Here is a 17,151-nt window from a genome sequence, read left to right on the forward strand (position 1 = left end):
CCGCCGCCGCTGCCGCTGCCCCCGCCGCCGCCGCCGCCGGCCGACGAGCAGCCCGAACCTCGGACGCGGCGCCGGGCCTATCTGTGGTGCAAGGAGTTCCTGCCCGGGGCCTGGCGCGGCCTTCGCGAGGACCAGTTCCACATCAGTGTCATCAGGTCGGTGGCGGCGCGGGGTGGGCGCGGGGTGGGCGCGGGGAGGGCGCGGGGAGGGCGCGGGGAGCCGCTACCGGGTCAGGTGACGCTGCCCGGGCGGGGGCGGGGCCGGGGGCGGGGCGGGCGGGCGGTGCTGGGGCTGGAGACCCCCTCCGGCCCCGCGTGAGATCCGCGCGGATTCCGCGACAGGGGCCCGCGGCCTCCCAGGACCTTCCAGGAGGCGCTGCGGGCCGGAAGCGCGGCTGCGGGGGAAAACGGGTCTCTTGCGGGCAGAACAATGCGGTGGACTCCCCGAGTGCCGTTTTGTCCGGATGCTTCAAAATTTGGGAAGTCCCTTCGCGGTGCGGAGGGCTGTCGTGATCGGCTTCACAGAGAGTCGCCTCCTAACTTTGCTTCTCGCTCCTCGAGTCCGTGGCTTGCTTTTCTCCCCGCTCTGAAAGAGTCGTTTGTTCGTGGCCGGGGGTGACATTTGCTCATCCCGGCCAGCTCGGTCCAGCCCTAGGGCTGTGTTAGGAGGTGTGGCTCCAGAAGTTAGCACCGGGGGACAAAGATTTCCCCCCTCTTTTCTTCCTTTCCTTTTTTTTTTTTTTCTTTTAAGCTAAAAATATTTAGTTAAATTTGAAAGACAAGAAATGGATGTGTGCACGTCTTAAGACTGAGCAGGAGAAGACTCCCGTGGTTTCTGTTGCCGCTCTGCGCCCCAAGATAACCATTTCCCAGTGTGTGTGTGTGTATGTGTGTCCTTCCATTTAGACCTTTAGAAATGCGGTTCTTTCTCTGCTGCTTTTCTTTTAACTGGTTGGCCGGGTTGAGCGTCGCGTCTAGACACTGGCTGGCTGCCACTGATAATCCCCAAATCCAGCTGGGGTCATTCGATTCCTCTTCCGTGCCCGGTCTCCCAGCAGAGCTGCAGATGCGGCAGAATAACGGAGCCTCACTTCCTTGCTGTGCCGCCGGCCCCTCGTGCACAGTTGCAGAGTCAGAAGGTAGGGGTCAGAAACAGGGGTGTTCAGGTGATCTCGCAGCTGCCTGATGATTTTTTTTTTTTTCCCCCATGAAACTCCAAAACTATCACGTTTAGTTAGGCCTGAAGATTCTCAGTGAAAAGAATGATGGTGGGGCTCCTGGGTGGCTCAGAGGGTTAAAGCCTCTGCCTTCGGCTCAAGTCATGATCCCAGCGTCCTGGGATCGAGCCCCACATTGGCCTCTCTCCTTGGTGGGGAGCCTGCTTTTTCCTCTCTCTCTCTCTGCCTGCCTCTCTGCCTACTTGTGATCTCTCTCTGTCAAATAAATAAATAAAATCTTAAAAAAAAAAAAAAAAAAGGAACGTTGGAGCGCATCCTAAGCAGTACCGTGCGTCTGTAAAATGAAAAACCTGGAGGGGCTGGAGGTCAGTGGCTGTTTGCTGACCTAGGAGGTCTCTGGTACCCCCCCCCCCCCCAACCCAGTGCTCTTGCCTGTTGCCTGTGAAGATGTTTGGACGCCCTGGGATCTGGCCTTCAGACATTTTTCTTTGGTCCCTTTTAGGGGAGTGTCACTGGTCAGTTAAACCTTTGTGTTTTGTGCAAAACTGTCACTGTAAGAGCGTCGAAGATGTGTTTTGTTTCTTTTCTCTAAGAATTAGTAGTCTTAGAAATGGTCTTGGAAGCTTTCCTTTTTGGTTTGAAGGACCCTTTAAAATGACGCATAGTAAACATTGCCTTAAATTTAGTTCTCTTCTCTGGAATAACGTGTGGTTATGGGATCCATTTAATAGGGAGAAAAGAGGTCATTTAGGTCACGGGAAGGGGGTGACGCCTAGCTTTTAAAAAGCAAAAGAGGCAGTTCAGAAGGGGGAAAAGGGCTCCCCTTGGCTGGCATCTGGTGACCCTCCACAGGCAGTTGCCTTTCCTGGGACTCCGGCTATTAGGTGTTACTGACTGTCACGATCTCTCAGCGTTGGGTGGGGTGCTGGCCCCTCCCTGGCGGTTTGTCAGACGCCGCCACCTCGACTCAGTCCGCCAGAGTCTGTCTCCTGTTTCACCCTTTTGCTCCTTCCCACCCTGGAATATGCTTTTGCTGCTTCCCGTCTTTGAGTTGGTAACAGCAGCTGGCCAGAGCCCCAGGACTGCTGGCACACCCCCTGCCCCCCGAAACCCCTCCTCTGCCTGCAGTGGCAGTTGAGGCCTGGTGAGTGGCTTTTGCCCCCACACCTGCTATCTGTTCCCGGTGTTGTTCTTGAGGCCGGAGCCCAGGTCCGAGTCCTTGCTTAGACCCTGTCATGGGAGCTGTGGATGTCCCTGTCATGGGAGCCGTGGATGTCCTTGCGCTCCGGGTTCCCTCCTCTGAATTGTTCCTTGTCCTGTTGTCAGGTATCCTCAAACGTTGTTACTCTTTGTTTTAAAATTTAGGTGGCTTCCTGTAACTGGAGAATAAAATCCAGACTTGTTTGCCTGCTTTACACTTGGGCCCCACCTCCCTTTCTAGAGTGGTTCCTTTTTGTTGCTGTTGTTTAACCCCCTCCCCGCCGCCCTTACCAGCAGTGAGGAGCAGTGAACTCCTTACACTGGATCCTGTATTTCCTGAGTGAGCTTTGTGCTTTCAGCCTCTAGGCCCGTCTGTGCTCTTATGCTCTGCTTGGCAGCCTCATGTCTGCTTTTAAACTTCCTCCTTCAGGCGCGCCTGGCTGGCTCAGTGGGTTAAAGCCTCAGCCTTCCGCTCAGGTCATGATCTCAAGGTCTTGGGATCGAGCCCTGAATCGGGGGGGGGGGGGGGGGGGTCTCTCTGCTCAGCAGGGTGCCTGCTTCTTCCTCCTCTCTCTGCCTGCCTCTGCCTACTTGTGATCTCTCTGTCTGTCAAATAAATAAATAAAAATCTTTTAAAAAATTATAAAAAAAATAAACTTCCTCCTTCAAGGCCCAGCTTAGAGAGAAACAGAATTAATTTCTTATTTGTTCGTCTTTTCCATAGCCTTTCATACACATACACACCTTGACAGCAACAGCACCTGCCACATTTGTGTGTTTCTTCTTTGCTTCTTCTGTAATTGAATTCCTAGAGGGCATTTCCTGTTCATCTCGTATCTCCTGCAGTGGAATAGTGCCTGACTCGTGGTAGGCACTGGATTTTAGCTTAAATTGACCTCTTCAGGGGCGCCTGGGTGGCTCAGTGGGTTAAAGCCTCTGCCTTCAGCTCAGGTCATGATCTCGGGGTCATGGGATGGAGCCCTGTGTTGGGCTCTCTGCTCAGCAGGGAGCCTGCTCCCCTGCCCCTCCTACCTCTCTGCCTACTTGTGATCTGTCAAATAAATAAAATCTTAAAAAAAATTGACCTCTTCACTATTCTCACTGTGATGACAGGTCTTTTAAAGATTTTATTTTATTTATTTATTTATTTTTATTTGACAGACAGAGATCACAAGTAGGCAGAGAGCCCAATGTGGGGCTTGATCCCAGGACCCTGAGATCATGACCTGAGCCGAAGGCAGAGGCTTAACCCACTGAGCCACGTGCCCCATGACAGGTCTTTCTAATCAGACTATTGTTTGCCGGAGTCTCTCTAATCAGGGGTGGTATAGGGAAAGATTAGAATTATCATTACATTAGGGCACCTGGGTGGCTCCTCGGTTAAGTGCCTAGCTCTTGGTTTTGGCTCCAGTCATGATCTCAGGGTCGTGAGATTGAGCCCTGCTTGGGGCTCTGCACTGGGTATGGACTCTGCCCAAGATTCCCCCCTCCTCCCATGCTTACTGTCTCTCTCTCTCCAAAAAAAAAAAAAAAAAAAAAAGAAAGAAAGAAAAATTACTGCCCACCCCAGCCATCACAGCGGATGTGCAGGCCCATCAAATCTCAAATCAAGGGTTGGTTATTACCACTCTCGTTGCTGGTTGGTAAATCACAATCAGTTGTGACATGAAATTGCAGATCTTTGCAAGATTTCATGAAGTTTGATGGAAGAAATGTTTGAGAGCTGTTAAGTTTCGCACAAATCTGTTGACAAGTTATATCCCACGGACCCACTAATAGTTGAAAATTGATGGGGAAGAGGATACCCTGAACTCTCCCAAGTAGAATCATTTAGACATAAAGAAACCAAGAGAAGTCGTTGAAAAGACTGGCCAAGTCCTCAGGTATATTTGCACAGTGATGCAGTAAGAGTCAAATAGGGAGTAAGTTGTGGTTTATGGTGTCCTCACTAAGTTTTTTGATAAAATTATGCCAAAATTCCCTACTTAATGTCCCTTTTATGCACACAGTTGAATTTTAACCTAAATTCTGTTGTATATGACTTCCAGTTTCATTTTTCAAAATAAAGTTTCATTTACATTTTTACTATTTACTGTGAAAATTTGATCCCTTAAGTAGCTTTACTTTTTTTCTTTAAGATTTTATTTATTTATTTGAGAGAAAGAGATAATGAGAGAGAGCCCAAGGAGCACCGAGAGGGAGAAGCAGGCTCCCTGCTGAACCAGGAGCCTGATGTGGGCTTAGTCCCGGGACCCTGGGATCATGAACTGAAGGCAGGTGCTTAACTGCTTAACTCACTGAGCCACCCAGGTGCCCTGCTAACTTTAAAAAACACTTTATTTATTTATTTATTTATTTATTTATTTATTTATTTACTTGAGGGAAGGAGTGAGAGCACTAATGGTGCGGAGGCACAGAGGGAGAGGGAGAACCAGACTGTCTGCCAAGCAGGGAGCCTGATGAGCACCCGCTTTGATCCCAGAATCCTGGGATCATGACCTGAGCAGAAAGCAGTTGCTTAACTGGCTAAGCCACCTGGGTGCCCCATATGGCCTTACTTTTTTTTTTTTTTTTTTTAAGATTTTACTTATTTTTTTGATAGAGAGGGAGATCACAAGTAGGCAGAGAGGTAGGCAGAGAGGCAGGGAAGCAGGCTCCCTGCTGAGCAGAGAGGCCGATGCAGGGCTCGATCCTAGGACCCTGGGACCATGACCTGAGCTGAAGACAGAGGCTTGACCCACTGAGCCACCTGGGTGCCCCATGGCCTTACTTTAAATAAATAAATAAATAAATAAACTTGGGGCCCCTGGCTGGCTCAGTTGGTGGAGCGTGTGACTCGAGCTCAGGGTCTCAGGGTCATGAGTTTGAGCCCCACATTGGTCATAGAGCTTACTTAGAAAAAATTAATAAACTTAATTTTTTTAGAGCAGTTTTAGGTTCATAGCCAAATTGACCAGAAAGTACAGCGAGTTCCCATATACCTCCTCCCACCCCGAACACACACACACACACACACACACACACACCAGAGTTGTACATTGGTTACAGTTGATGACCTACACTGATATCATTATCACTCAGAAGTCCCTAATTTGCACTAAGGTTCACTGTCAGTGCTGTGCATTGAGTGGGTTTGGAAAAACGTGTGGCACGAATCTGCTATTACAGCACCCTGCAGCGTAGCCTCACTGCCCTAAAGGTCCTCTGTCCTCTGTCTGGCCCTCTCCCCACCCAACCCCTTTTCTCAGATGTTCTGTGATTGGAAGCATAAAGTGTGTAGTCTTTTCAGATTGGCTTCTTTCCTTAATAGTGTTCATTTAAAAGTCTCCTTTGTGTCTCTTCATGGCTTACCATATCATGATCGTGGATTTCATTTTAGTGCTGAATAATGTGTAATCATTCAGACGGACCATGGTTTATCCATTTACCTACTGAAGGACATCTTGGTGGCTTCTAAGCAGATATGACTAAAGCTGCTATAAACATCCATGTGCATGTAAGTTTTTAACTTTGTGGATGTAAGTTTTTAACTCTTTGGGTAAATATGAAAGTGTGCAGTAGCTGACTTGTATGGTAAAAGCATGTTTTGTTCTGTAAGACACGGCCAGTCTGTCTTTCAGAGCGCTTGCGCCGACCTGCCTTCCTGCCAGCGGTGAGCGGGAGTTCACGGTGCTCCACATCCTTGCCAGCATCTGGTGCCAGCATTCTGGAGTTTGGCCACTCTGAAAGGTGTGCACTGGTATCTCATTTTAACTTGCGATTCCCTAATGACATATGATGTGGAGAATCATCTTATGTGCTTATGTGCCTTCTGTATATCTTCTTTGGTGACGTGTGTGTTTAGATCTTTTGCTCATTTTTTAAGTCAAGTCATCTATTTTCTTTTTTTTTTTTTAAGTTTTTTTTTCTTTTTTAAATTTATTTGACATACAAGCAGGGGGAGTGGGAGAGGAAGAATCAGGCTTCCCACTGAATGGGGAGACCAATGCAGGACTCGATCCCACGACCTTGAGTGGAAGGCGGTTGTGTAACGACTGAGCCACCCAGGTGATGTTGTCTATTTTCTTATTGTTGAGTTTTAAGAGTTCCTTATATCTTTGGGCTAATAGTTCTTTACCCAGTGTGTCTCTTGCAGATAGAGTTTTTTCTTTTATTTTTATTTATTTATTTTATTTATTGATTTGACAGAGATCACAAGTAGGAAGAGAGGCTGGTAGAGAGGAGGAAGGAAGCAGGCTCCCCACCGAGCAGAAAGCCCGATGTGGAGCTTGATCCCAGGACCCTGAGATCATGACCTGAGCCGAAGGCAGAGGCTTTAACCCACTGAGCCATGCAGGCACCCCTTGTTTTTTCTTTTAAAGATTTTATTTATTTGCCAGAGACAGAGAAGACAGTGTAAGAACACAGGCAGGGAGGGCGGCAGGCAGAGGGAGGAGCAGGCTCCCTGCTGAGCCTGATGCTGGCTGGATCCCAGGACCCCGGGATCATGATCTGAGCTGAAGAGCATCTGATGGAGCCACCCAGGTGTCCCTGCAGAAATTTTCTTCCAGTTTGTGGTTGTTGCCTTATTTTCTTGAATAGTGTCTTTGTGCAGAAGTTTTAAATTTTAATGAATTCCAGCTTATTAATCATTTCTTTCATGGATTGTGCCTTTGGTGTTGTATCTAAACTCTGATGGTGACAAGCAAGGTTGTTTGGATGACTTCCGGTTACAGTCTCGTTTGTAGTTGTGCATTTTACATTTAGGTCTCGGATCCATTTTGTGTTAACTTTTGTGAACGATGTAAGGTCTGTGTCTAGATTTCTTTCTTTCTTTTTTTAAAAGTAGACTCCATGCCCAGAGGTGAAGGCCAGTGCAGGGCTTGAACTCACAACCTTGAGATCAAGATCTGAGCTGCAATCCAAAGTCAGACACTTAACGCAACTGAGCCACCCAGACATGCCCAGATTTCATTTTTTAACTGTGAATGTCTAGCCATTCCAGCACCATTTGTTAAGACTGTCCTTTCTCTATTGACTTGCCTTAGCTCTTTGTCGAGATCAGTGGACTGTATTTATGTGGATCTATTTCTGGGCTCTGCCCTCTGTTCAATTGATCTGTTTGCCCATCCTTTGTCCCCCCCCCCCCCCAAAGATTTCATTTATTTATTCAACATACACAGAGCACAAGCAGAGAGGGTGTGGCTGGCAGAGGGAGAGGGAGAAGCAGATTCCCTGCTGAGCAGGGGGAACCCGACATGGGACTGGATATCAGGACCCTGGGATCATGACCTGAGCTGAAGGCAGTAGCTTAACCCACTGAGTCACCCTGGTGCCCCCATTTGCCCATTTTTTTTTTTTTTTGCCAATGCCACGCTGTCCTGATTACTGTAGTGTTGTAGTAAGTCTTGAAGTAACGGAGTGTCAGTCCTGACTTTGTTCTCCTTGAATACTGAGTTGGTTATTCTGGGTGTTTTGCCTCTCTGTGTAAACTCCAGAGTCAGTCTGTCAGTACTGATAAAACAACATGCTAGGATTTTGATTAGGATTGTGTTGGATCTCTACATCAAATAGGGAAAAACTAGCATCTTGTCGATATGCTGAGTCTTCCTATCCATGGACATGGACTATTCATTTTATTTAGTTATTCTTTGATATCCTTCATAGGAGTTTTTTATTTTTCCTCCTATAGATCTTGTACATATTTTGTTACATTTATACCTAAATGTTTCATTTTTTGGTTGCTGATGTACATGGTAATGTGTTTTTAATTTTAATTTCTCCTTATTCATTGCTGATATATGGGAAAGTGAAAGTGATTGACTTTTTTTTTTCTTTTAAGAGAGTATGGGGAGGGGCAGAGGGAGAGGTAGAGAGAAATCTCAAGCAGACTCCATGCCCAGTGTGGAGCCCAATACAGGACTTAATTTCACAATCCAGAGATCATGACCTGAGCCAAAATTAAGAGTTGGAGACTCTTAACCAACTGAGCTACCCAGGTGCCCCATATAAAAGTTAATTTTTATATGTTAACTTTTTTTTTAAGATTTCATTTATTTGAGAGAGAGAGAATGAGAGAGGGCATGAGAAGGGAGAGCATCAGAGGGAGAAGCAGACTCCCTGTCAGCAGGGAGTACGATGTGGGACTTGATTCCAGGATCATGACCTGAGCCAAAGGCAGTCACTTAACCAACTGAGCCACCCAGGTGTCCCTATATGTTAACTTTTATATGACTTTTATATCCTGTAACCTTGCTATAATTCTTCATTAGTTCCTGGATTTTATTCTCAGTCTGGTCTCTTGGTTTGTCCAGCTACTGATGACCATGTTCTGCTTCCGGGTTTTTCCCTGCAGCACACCCCTCCACTATCTCACCATCCTCTATCACCTGGTGGAGAATCTTGTCCTGTCCTTGGACAGCCCTAGTCTTTAGCTTTTCATGAGTCTGTTTTGCGTCTACAATGAAGTTGTACTCTCCATGTCTTTTATACATGTATGTGTATAAGCAGGCTCTCTACCCAGTGTGGGGCTTGAACTCACAACCCTGTGATCAAGCATTGCAATCTTGGGGCGCCTGGGTGGCTCAGTTTGATAATTCCTTAACTCTTGCTTTCTGCTCAGGTCATGATCTTGGGATCATGGGATCAAGCCCCGCATTGGGCTCAGCTCTCAGTGCGGGGTCTGCTTGGGATTCTCTCGCTCTGGCCCTCCCCTGATGCACGTGCACTCTCTTTGTAAAGGAAAATGAATAAATAAAATGTTAAAAAAAAAAAAAAAGAGTTGCATTCTCTATAGCAAGCGAGCTTGCCAGGTGCCTCCCATGGCCTTCATTACATATTTACCCATCTCACCGTGGCCAGGACTGTGTTCTGCTGAGCATCCCAGTAGCCCAGGGACTCACAATGAAACAGTTAAAAAAAAGTGAGGCCTGGGAGACCCGTGTGAACGGGGCCTTGCCGGGGGGCACTTTATGGAGGAAGTGGCAGCAGCCCTGTGCTCTGACAGATGGCAGACCCTCCTGTGTGACAGAGCAGCCAGACGCGTGTTCAGAATAGTGACTTGGGAGCGGAATTGCTGGAACCCATTCTGAGGAACACTTGGTAGCGCCTGGACACAGTTTTGATTGTCACGATTGGGTGGTGGCACTGCCGGCCTCCAGTGGGTGGAGGGAAGGGGTACTGCTTACCATCCTACAGTTCAAAGGACAGCTCCTGCTCTAACTCCAACAAAGAATCCTCGGGCCCCGCATGTCGGTGGTGCTGAGCTGGAGCAGCCCTGGGAATAGAGGACTTAGAGACCAGCTTCCCCTCAGGCGGGCGCAGTCCTGCGCGTGCGCTTTTGCTTCCAGTTGCTGCTGCTGAGCTGCTGACATGACTTCATGTGATCATCACAGAACCCCCGCGTTAGATGCTGCTGGATTATTTGATGGTGAGAAGGCAGGCTTAGACGGCATCGAGTCAACGGCCCAGGGCCACACAGGTGTCTGCAGAAGCCAGCCGTTCACCAAGGTCAAAGTCTCTTCCTTAACTCCGCCTCCGGGCTTGGGGTTAAGGCACCTGTTCCTGATTACCACACACTGATGGTGTCATTTCACTGAGTTGGCTCCCTGCCCTCAGCCTGAACCACGGTTGTTTCAAGTTGAGTTTCAGATAGTTAAAAGAGATTTTGCAAATATCTGCACCCCCCTTACTTCCTTTGTGCTCCAGATTCATCGGCTGTTTTGGTATGTCGCTGTTCTTTCTATTTTCTGTGTATCCAGTCGTGGACTTGTGGATCATTTTCCGGTTGAGGGAGTGGTTATGTTTGATCCCGCTTCGCCCCGCATCATCTGACTTTTAGAGAAAGTGAAGTTTGGGGGGATGCCGGAAGCCTCGGGGAGCTGGAGTCCTGCGTGCTGGGCCTGATACCATGTAACTGGTGGGCGGTCTGCAGAGCTGTCAGGGGCTCCTTTACTTTTCAGCAGAATCCAGCTGGCTGGTTGCGGCCCGGATAACCTCCCAGCTTGATTTAGTGGACGAAAATGTCAAAGATTTTTCTGGAGCCAGGTGGGTTCTCGGGTTTATCATTTCTGAGCATTGAGCTGATGCACCTACATGTGGGTCTTTCTAAATGATGAAAAAATACATAGATGTTAGAGATGACTGGGTAAGCAAAGTGTCACAGGTACTTGGACCATTAGATGATCTTAAAAAGGAGATTCTGATACCTTCTACAGCACCGGTGAACCTCGAGGACTAATGCTAAGTGAAATAATTGCAAGTCACAAAAAGCCATAACTGTATGATTTGACTTCTGTGAGATCTGCAGTGCCATCGGGTTAATAGAGACAGAGTAGACTAGGGTGGCCGAGGGCTGGGGGAGGGGAGAGTGGAGAGTTAGTGCTTAATGGGCACAGTTTCAGTTTTGCAAGATAAAAAGATTTCTGGAGGGGCGCTTGGGTGGCTCAGTGGGTTAAGCCTCTGCCTTCGGCTCAGATCCTGATCTTGGGGTCCTGGGATCGAGCCCCGCATCAGGCTCCCTGCTCAGAGGCCAGTGTGCTTCTCCTTCTGCCTGCTGCTCCCCCTGCTTGTGCTCTCTCTCTCACTCTCTGTCAAATAAATAAAATCTTTAAAAAAAAGTATTTTCTGGGGGCACCTGGGTGGCTCAGTGGGTTAAAGCTTTTGCCTTCCGGCTCAGGTCGTGATCCTAGGGTCCTGGGATCGAGCCCCACATCAGGCGCTCTGCTCAGTAGGGAGTCTGCTTCCCCCTCTCTCTCTGCCTGCCTCTCTGCCTGCTTGTGATCTCTGTCTGTCAAATAAATAAATAAAATCTTTTTAAAAAAAAAAAAAAGCATTTTTCGGGGGGGCCTGGCTGGCTCAGTTGGTTGGGTGTCTGCCTTTGGCTCGGGTCATGATCCTTGATCTTAGGGTTTTGGGATTGAGCCGCAAATCGGGCTCCCTGCTTAGTGGGGAGCCTGCTTCTCCCTCTCCCTCTGCCTGCTGAGCCTCCTGCTTGTGCTATCTCTCTGTCAAGTAAATAAATAAAATCTTAAAGTATTTTCTTGAAAACATTGAAGCCACTTCTAGATGCAAATGCAGACTAGCTCAGAAGCTCTCTCCTGTATGTCTGCCTTTAACTTGTAGTTAAAACTTGTTCTTCAGCCAAATCACCGGCTACTACTTCACCACAGACCGTGTACTTGAATGTTGGTGTGACATGCACAAGTGCCCAAGATCTGTACTGTGTGTGCCGGCGTCCTGATGCCGATGTGTGCAGGCGGGTCACATCCACTGGATTACTCAGCTTTCTTCCTGGGGCTGAGAAGGTTTTGATGATCTCTTCGCCTCCGTTTGGCTGCCTTTTGCACATGGAGTGTATTTACAAGCCATGTGAACTTTTCAGAGCAACCAGAATTGACGGACAGTTTTCATGGCCAACAACTGATGATCGTATTCAATGTTTTTGGTAAGGTGGGTGGAAAGTCTGGAACGTTTTCTGAAGTGATCGTTGTTTCGTCTGTGTGTGCTCTGGAACCAGGAGGACAGCTTGCTCCTGCGGCTGTATGGCTGGAGAAGGATCGAGGAGTAGACGGGCGCTTGTGCTGTCCCTCCTGACAGGCTGGATGGTAGGAAGCTGAGGTGTGGTGGGGTCCCTTTTCCAACTTCACTTCCTCTCTTTCTGGTTGATCACTTCAAATGACTTGTTTTCAGTGTTTCAGTGGGGAGCACTTCTGCCACCTCTGGCCGCCCAGGCGAAGTACAGCTGTGTCCTAAATGGTGATGACCCACTGTGGAAGTCAGGGGCATTGTCTCATATGCCTTGTAGTAGGGAAATGCCCTTTTTCCTTCTTCCTCCTTGAAAATCTCCACATTGCTGTGAAGTCTGGAAATTGTACTAAATGGTGGCTACATGTCAGAGTCACCCGTTTGAATTATGATGACCTAGTAGCAGATGGAGAGGAACTTGATTTATTTTACACTTTGCAGGTTTTGAGTTTTTTGTGGATTTACCCTGGATGTCAGTAACATGTAAATTTCCCTGAGCTGCTTTACTGTCCAACACAGTAGAGTCCTGTGGGAGAGGACGGTGCTGCAGGATCTGGGACAGTGGAGGTCATGCAGAGAAAGGCAAGTTGGAGGAGAAAAAAATCTGGCACTTTCTCTGCAGCTGAAGTTCAGTTGGAAGATTCACCAAGAAGTAAATTAGCCCTTATTATTATAGATTGATAATGGATAAGAAAAATATTTTTCTTTCTTCCTGCAGTATTATCTGTTTGTGACTTGAGGCAGGAAATTTACAGTAAAGGCTCAATTAACTGGGTCCCAACTTGCTGAAAATTTTCCTTATTCTTTTTTTTTTTTTTTAACCACTCCCGTGTCCATAAAATCAAGTAAAGGGTGAGATTTGTGCTTATCAAACTGGCATGCCTGTATTCAAGCCACAGTGTGGTCTTACAGATCTGCCCAGAGAGCTAATTGTATTAGGGGCTTCAGAGAGTAGTTCATATTTGCCAGTTTGTTTATTAAAACAGAAAACTGGAAACAAACAAAAAACAGAAAACTGGTATATTATGGAATAGAAGAGAAGACACCACCTGGGTAGATACATGAATTCTTGCGTTTAGATTTTCGACAAGAATATTTGTTAGTCTCTAATTGTCTTGTCTTAGGATGATAAGTCATAGCTACTTGATGATTAACTGGGAAGTTCGCTCAAGTGAGCTCCCTCCCTTCCTGGGCATTGCTTTTATTTGTGAAGTGATTACAGAAGACATTTGGAAAAAACAAAGGTTATTTTTGTTCATTTGGTTTAAAATTTTTTTGAGGGGCACCTGCCTGGCTCAGTCGGTTGAGTGACTCTTGGTTTTGGCACAGGTTGTGGTCTCAGGTCGTGAGATCAAGCTCTGCGCTCAGGCTCCATGCTGGGCATGGAATCGGTTTGAGATTCTCCCTCTCCTGCTGCTCCTGCTTGTGCTGTCCCTCTAAAACAAATCTTTAAAGAGGAAGAAATAAGGAAGGAAGGAAGGAAGGAGTCCAGGCAGACATACATCCTGTTATCGTCCAGGACCAGGTGACATTTGTGTGCCTCAAGGATAGGGTCACATGGAGGGGCTGAGGATCCTGCAGGTGTCTTTGACCTTTTCAGAGACCCCATGTGACTAACGAGAACTGCAGACAGATACGGTGTATGAGTTGCCCCTTGTCCATTTGTGGATTGTGAGGGAAGAAGCTTGGGTGTCGGTAAGGTGTGTATTATCAGCGAGAGGCAATTCATGCCTGAAGTCATGCTCGTGCTTTGACTACTTTCTCCTGCCCGGGTGCTGTTGAAAATGCCATCTCTTCTGAGTTTTCCTGTCTGATTCCCTACATTTTCCTGCCTTTGCATTTGGCCTTTCAGCTCAGTGGTGGGATTTAGGGGGCTGCATTAAAGAGCACTGTGTAGGGGCACCGGGGTGGGGGGGCTCAGTCGGTTAAGCATCTGCCTTTGGCTCAGGTCATGATTCCAGCATCCTGGGATCGAGCGTCCTGTCCGGCTGCCTGCTCAGTGGGACGTCTACTTCTCCCTCTCCCTGTGCCCCTGTTAATGCTCTCTCTTGCTTGCTCTCTCTCAAATAAATAAATAAAATCTTAAGAAAAAAACAACAACAACATTGTGGAAGCCCTTCTGTGTGGAGATGGCCATGGCTGTTAAAGCATTAAATAAAAACTTTGAAAAGCTAAGAGAGTCTGAGCAGAATGGAAATGAGTCTGTAGGAGGAGGCAAAGGGCAAGAGAGATGCATGTTCGCCGAGCTCCCCTCTCTGGACTTCACTCTGAAATGTTTCTCTTGACAGTTTTTGTAATTCCTTGGGTGCCAGGACTGTGCGACCCTGGCATCGAGAGCGTAGGAGAAGAGAAGGTGGTGGGTTTTGTGTGTGAGAGCCTTCTCTTACTGGCTTCGAAGTTGAAGGGAGGAAGGAAAAGTGGCAAAAAGATAGTTGGGAAGGAAAAAAAGAAGAACCTGGTCAGGACCAAAGGAAAGGACCCCTGGTAGCAGTGGTGGGGGCAGAAGCTCCGTGTCCAAGTGGAGTAAGAAAGGGTGTTCGAAGCTGGGAACGCAGTGCAGCCCTGCAGAAGTTTCCTGAAACTGGGTGACTTTTCTCATTCCAAAGCTCTTAGTGATGTTTCTTTCTCCAGATCCTAAAATCAGAGGAGTCTTTTTTTGTGGGCCTGATTGCTCTTAGGATCTAGCAGTTTTCCTCGAAGTATTTGATGGTTAGGAGCAGATTTTAATCAAATGGCCATCGCCATGAATAAGACACAGAGGTTTAATGTTACGAGGTTGGTTCAGATAAATCAATGAATGTTCGATCTGCAGTTAACTACTTAAGGCAGTGTTTATCAGGTTCAAAAAGAAAATTAACAGCTTTATTGAGAAACCACGAAGTTCACCCTTTTAAATTCAGTTCAGTGATTTTTAGTCTTTTTATGGGGTTCTACAGTAATCACCACCATCTTTTCAGAACATTTTCATCACCTCAGAAATAAATTCTTTACCATTAGCAGTCTCTCCCCGTGCTCCCCACAACCGGTAATCCAGCTGCTATCTTCTGGACATTTCATGTAGAAAGAGTCACACAATATGTGTGGACTTTGGTGACCACTTCCTTTAACTTAGTATGTTTTCAAGGTTTATTTGTGTCGTAGCACATATAGCACTTTGTTCCTCTTTATGGTTGAGTACTATTCCATTCTGTGATACACCACAGTTGATGGACATTTGAGCTTTTCCGTGTTGTGGCTATTATGGACGTTTGTGTACAGTGTTGGTGAGGACATCGTCCAGTTCTCTCGGGTGTATGTCTAGGAGTGGAACTGGTGGGTCACGTGGTCACTTGATGTTTATCCCTTTGAAGCTGTCATTGATCTTTCGAAGCCTCTGTCACAGAGAATCTCTGTGGACCCTGGCAAATTTCCCCCATTATGATTGAGGAGATACTGGACAAGGTTGTCACTCCTTTGACCCACTGTGGTCTTTATCAGCACCGTGATTTCCTTTGCTACCAATCTTCTTGGTACGTTGCCAGCTGATTTTTTTTTTTAAGATTTTATTTATTTATTTGACAGACAGAGATTATAAGTAGGTGGAGAGGCAGGCAGTGAGAGAGAGGAGGAAGCAGGCTCCCTGCCGAGCAGAGAGCCCAATTCGAGACTCCATCCCAGGACCCTGAGATCATGACCTGAGCCGAAGGCAGAGGCTTAACCCACTGAGCCATCCAGGCGCCCCTTAAAAAGCTTTTTTAAAGATGGGGTGCCTGGGTGGGTGGGTTAAAGCCTCTGCCTTCGGCTCAGGTCATGATCTCAGGGTCCTGGGATCGAGTCCCGCATCGGGCTCTCTGCTTGGCAGGGAGCCTGCTTCCCCTCTTCTCTCTGTCTCTGCCTGCCTCTCTGCCTACTTATATAATCTCTGTCAAATAAATAAATGAAATCTTTTTTAAAAAAAACCTTTAAGATTTATTAATTTATTTGGGAGAAAGTGTGCAGAGTGAGAGAGAGCACAAGCCGGGGTGGGAGGGGCAGAGGGGAAAGGGAGCAGGGTCCCTGAGCAGGCTCCCTCATTGAGCTCCCATGGGGCTCAATCCAAGGACCTTGAGATCATGACCAAAGACAGATGCTTAACCAGCTAAGCCACCCAGGTGCTCCAGATTCTGATCTTTAGATCAGAATTTTGGAACCTTCTGTGATCTATGTATTTGGGTTATGTGCTGAAACATTAGAGTATTTTTTGTGATAGGTGTGTTTGTAATGGAATAGCTGATATATAAGAGAATTAATGATCCGGTATGTTTTGGAACATTCTGGTTTGTATTTGACCTTATGGAACCTGTTGTCAGTTAGGCTTCTATTTGAGGAAGACCTTGCATGGTAAGAAGGCATAATTGATATTTTTGCCAGAAGGAACTTCGAAGAGGAAGTAGTATCAAATACCCGATTTTAGTGTTATATGGGATGGTTTTTGTTTTGAAATGATTTTGTGGAATTTCCCAAGGTCCTCTTTAATCATGTCGATCAGTATGGTGGCCTACTATGACACAGCATCTTTGACCCATTCCTGGGCCAACTGAAATTTTAGATTATCTGCTAATTTACATTTTCCAATTTGATCTTCTCTTCTCAGTGTTAGTGCAGTTAATTGTTTGGCTTTATGAAGAGGGTGACAGATTGACGCTTACCAGTTTGGGAGTTAAGCAGCATGGAGCCACTGATGCATGTCGCCAAGAAGACTTTTTTTTTTTTTTTTTAAGATTTTATTTATTGGGGCGCCTGGGTGGCTCAGTGGGTTAAGCCTCTACCTTCGGCTCAGGTCATGATCCCAGGGGCCTGGGATCGAGTCCCGCATGGGGCTCTCTGCTCAGCAGGGAGCCTGCTTCTCCTCATCTCTCTCTCTGTCTGTCTCTCTGCCTATTTGTGATCTCTCTCTCTATCAAATAAATAAATAAAATCTTTAAAAAAAAAAAGGATTTTATTTATTTATTTGACAGATCACAAGTAGGCAGAAAGGCAGGCAGAGAGAGAGAGGGAAGCAGGCTCCCCACTGAGCAGAGAGCCCGATGCAGGGCTCGACCCCAGGACCCTGAGATCATGACCTGAGCCGAAGGCAGAGGCTTAACCCACTGAGCCACCCAGGTGCCCCATCTTTTTTGTTTTTCTTTTTTTAAAGATTTTATTTGTTTGAGACAAAGAAGTGTGCATGACTGGAGCCGGGGGTGGGGGCAGAGAGAGAAGCAGACTCTGTGCTGAGCAGGGAGATTGATGTGGGGCTGGATTCCAGGATC

General features: G+C 47.0%; 1 protein-coding gene across 3 annotated transcripts in view; it reads left to right on the forward strand.

Annotated features, from left to right (window-relative positions):
* CHKA (choline kinase alpha) overlaps nucleotides 1-17,151 on the forward strand; it is a 59,603-nt gene continuing 42,452 nt past the window's right edge. The window contains exon 1 of one of the 3 annotated variants that reach the window (XM_059399667.1): nucleotides 1-155. The gene's annotated coding sequence lies outside the window, so the exon portion shown is untranslated. Of the gene's footprint in view, nucleotides 156-1,031; nucleotides 1,139-17,151 lie in introns of those variants that run through there. The other 2 variants (XM_059399633.1, XM_059399642.1) reach the window with 2 other exon arrangements.

The sequence above is a fragment of the Mustela nigripes genome, chromosome 1 (genome assembly GCF_022355385.1).
Source record: "Mustela nigripes isolate SB6536 chromosome 1, MUSNIG.SB6536, whole genome shotgun sequence".
Classification (NCBI taxonomy): Eukaryota; Metazoa; Chordata; class Mammalia; order Carnivora; family Mustelidae; genus Mustela; species Mustela nigripes.